General features: G+C 38.2%; 1 long non-coding RNA gene across 1 annotated transcript; it reads left to right on the forward strand.

Annotated features, from left to right (window-relative positions):
* The first annotated feature begins 1,238 nt into the window (after positions 1-1,238).
* Positions 1,239-3,501, forward strand: LOC139960002 (uncharacterized). Its single transcript, XR_011790278.1, has 2 exons — positions 1,239-1,523; positions 2,716-3,501. It is a non-coding gene; the product is annotated as an uncharacterized lncRNA (long non-coding RNA).
* The last annotated feature ends 704 nt before the right edge of the window (positions 3,502-4,205 follow it).

Here is a 4,205-nt window from a genome sequence, read left to right on the forward strand (position 1 = left end):
GTTCACTCTCAATGACCTTTAAGTCAGCTATATACAGTAAACTTAAACTTAACCATGTGACTTTCAGGTGTGAAATAAAATCCATATCACGGAACTGTTGGTCAGTGCCAAGTCAGTGTTGCCTTGCATCTGTGAAATTCATGCAATCCTGCAGATATTAAACAGAACTGAGAGATGCAGTTTGGATTGGGTCATAAATTTGTCTCACTCAGGCTAGCCATGTATATTTATTTGTACGCATTATAGTTGATATACACTTGTAGAAGACTTCACTTTTATTAAATCGGAAGTGCGCCCTCATTTTCAGAAGATTAATTATGCGCAATAATAACTTCATCAATGTCATGACTAATACTAGGTCAAGAGACATTGGTTTCGATAAAACAATGGATGGTTTTATTCTGACAAACGATAAGCGAAATCTTTCACACAAGGAAAGATTATATAGCTACTTACGACTTACGACTACGACTTGGATTACGATATTCAACGACTCGACCACGCTTACATATTTTACGACGAATTTACGCTTGAACGGAAAACCTTTATTGTTTTTCCTTACTTTTATTCCATATCAAATCGGATATGTGTTGCCCCCGTTTCCGGGCGAATTATATTGTTTTTATGAATTAGGATTTAGATAGTGGAATTTGTGTTTGGATTTTTCATTGGAGCCTGTCTGTAGGGTTCGTACGAGACGGCGACCTTTGCGCAAAAAGGACTATAGTGTTTGAGGTGAGTGACGTACTTTTATATTTCATTATAAAATTTACCGCCTAATAACCCTAGCGTCCAAACACTCTTGCTATAATTAAGAGATCGATTGACCAAATCATCATTGGGCTCTTTTAATTAGCGAATTAACTAATCCTATACATTTAATATGTATGACCGTTTTCAATAGGTAGGAGAGGCCGTTTTGTGAGGGGTTACTTACAGTTTGGAAATCACTGCCGTCTAATATGAAATATATATTGACTATAATGTGTCTAAAATGCTTACATTGCGTATTTTTTCCAGTACCTTGTAAATACAAAGATGATCCATTTATACCGCACCGGGTTTATCTGCCTCTTTATATGGGACGCCAAAAGGACCCCGAGTTACTGCTACTGCATGCAATGGTGCATGTTTAGGGTAGTATAACGGCACCAATTTACGGTAACATCGACGCCTTTAGCCTGTAAAAATGGCTTCCAACTTGGAGTAGAAGCACTTTTAAAGGGTTGTGGTCAGTGGCGGAGCTAGAGGTATTGGTCAGGAGGGGCGAGAATGGTCTGTAGGGGCGCTTTCGACACTATCAGAGCCGTATATAGAGAGAGTTTGGCCAACTGGCGATTTGTGACGTCACACGAAAACCATGGGCATCAAAATAGGTCCAGTTGTCGTTACCAGTTGCGCGAAACACGAAAAACACCACACACAATATATAGCAGCTTTGCACACTGTGCTCGTTGCGAACAAACGAAGCGACTCAGAATGTCAGATTTTGACAGGCATACGAGGAACAAAATGGATATCAGGTAATGAATTAGAGTATGCGTTAGTTAATGACATTTACGTTTATCTTCACACCTGAAATGCAAGAAAACTAGCTGAAAACCTGTCATTACACTTGTTTTATTTTACGCCTCATACTACTAGTCCTACTTTAGTCATACAAACGAAAAGCACACATCACAGTCCTGGCTAGGCTAGATTACAGACGCACAACTATAGCATCAGGCCTACATTAATAGATCCTTCAATTAAATGAAGTAGGCCTACACATAAAATGACAATTTATGCTTCACTGATCTTTTCAGGTTTGCCAAAAAGTAGTTGTACCAGAGGTCATTGTATTAAACTCCAAAAGTTACATAGTAGGATTAATATTCGGCATAACTTTTTCTCTAAAGTCTAATACAACTTATACAAGGGTTGTGAATGGATGGAATGGTTTGCCTGAGAAGGTTGAATTGCAAGTAGTGTGAATGGGTTTAAGAATACTTTGGATGAGTACATTAAGCATTGTAATTGGGTATGACATTTGATGTCCTCGGTTTTATTCCTCTCATATAGCCTTAGGGTCCTTAATGGGGACTTGAATGTCTCTCCTGGTCTTTTTTCTACTAAACTAAACTATATACTTGAGTGTAGGAGTTAGCAATAGTTGGGAGTCTGTGGGCAAACCTAAGACTGATATTGTGGTGTTAATTTCTCAGGAATGTAGTACTAGGCTATAGTAGGTGCAACAGATTGAATGGGTCTGTCGAGAAAAAAAAACCTGCAACAACTGAATACTGGTGTATGTTGTAGCTTATGCATTTTCCATTAACATATATACTATACGGTCATGTCCTTAATAAGGTTTCATGGATCACACTGACATAGTGTGCCTACTTGTCAGTGTTGTCAACTGAGCACAGGGCTGATGACATCAATCAGTTTGTTATTATGCAGACAGCAAATGGCCATAATGATAATTATTAATTGTTACTTATTCTTCATACTGCCCTTACTGGCCTTACCTGAACAGTGATGTATAAAAATGCAAGAAGTCGTTAAGCTTTTCATTTAAGAATCGTTTCAGCCTGTCCTATTTCAAACATATGATTGGCATGTTTCCACGTTACATAGCTTATCAAAATAGAGCTGTTCTGTAAAGCAAGAAAATCACACATATGCATGCATACAAACACACTCATATATAACAATTTCTGAATATCTTTTCAGCTGCCCAAAGGTACTGGAATGCAAGCTCTGTTGGGTGAATTAAAAAACCCTCATTGTACTCTTTTATCATGGTCAGCGTAGCTGGAACCAGCAATGATGGTGATGTGGATTTGACAGTACCTAGACAAGAATTCAATAGCTGCTTTGTGTTGAAGTGGGTTCAACTTGCTCAAGGCCATGACAGGATGACGACTAGACATTGGGATGAATTATCTGTTGCAGAGCTCTATAAACCAGGCAGTTGTTAAAACATCCATTGGGTGACCCTCACAGTCTACCAGGCACTGCATCGCAGAAGCAAAATGAAGTGTGTGTGATACCTTCATCTTATGAGAGTGGAATGGTATCAGTGTGGCTTCTTTCAATTTGGCTTCAAGTCTTTGTTTTCTTGAAAGCTGAGAAGATCTTTCAGTGGTTTCACACTGACCTCTGTACTTGACAATTCATGTGTATTTGCCAGCTCAGGAGGAAGCAAGATTTTAATTACATTAACCAATGCTGACTTTATTTTGGACATGTGGTACATCTGCAAGGAGGTGAAGGAAGCAGTTGGAGTTGCATGGATGTGGAATCTTGTTGATAGTCTGGCAGTCTTATCCACAGATTATCCCAAAGCTTCTCCACATTGCCACATTCAGAACTTATTACATTGATAAACTTGAAAATTGCAGGAATCTAACGAAGCACCCATCAAGGGAATTTGTTTGTATAATTATTGAAAGCTGTGACCTTCTGATGTGACAGACTAATGTGAAATAAAGGGCAGTAGATTACCTTGTAAATGAACCTTGTTATTGTTTGATTGTATCTAATGTTTGCAAAATTTTAAGTTGCATGCTACCAATTGAAACATAATTCTTTCTCTATTAATGGGATATAAATACTTCTCCTTAAAGGGTGTGGAGACTCCCGCACAAAGAAACGTCTCATGCCGGTTATCTGACCTAGTTTCGAATGCGGTGTAACAGAAGTGTTAGACACCACCATTGATCCCAGAAAATACACACACAGCTTGCTACCATCTGTAAATAGACATTAGTGTACAGTCAATACAAACATCACAGTCAATACCCACAACACAGTGCACATAGCAGCGTGGACATCTCAGGTCTAGATAAAAGATAACAAGATATCAGGTTTCATTACTGTCTGCATTTTGTAGCGACACAAAAAAAACTTCACTTGCAAGCAACGGAAAGTAAACTTTTTCAGAGCGCGGCATGCGGTTTAGGGCAAGTCTTCAATACCTTTAAATATACTGCATCGGTTGTTATCACTTGATCGTTTGCTTGTGTGTGAGCTAAACAGCTTAAATAATATGTAAAAAATAATACAAACTTTCAAATTGCCAGATATTTACTTGCTCAAAATCATTATCCAATCAAGTACCTTCCTACGCCACTGCGAATATTTATCTTCTTTAATGTGTAATTCCTTAAGAAAGGATCTTCATATGTATTAAAGCTTTGTTCTATGGACCAAACCTTTCC

The sequence above is a fragment of the Apostichopus japonicus genome, chromosome 19, assembly GCF_037975245.1.
Source record: "Apostichopus japonicus isolate 1M-3 chromosome 19, ASM3797524v1, whole genome shotgun sequence".
NCBI classification, from domain to species: Eukaryota; Metazoa; Echinodermata; class Holothuroidea; order Aspidochirotida; family Stichopodidae; genus Apostichopus; species Apostichopus japonicus.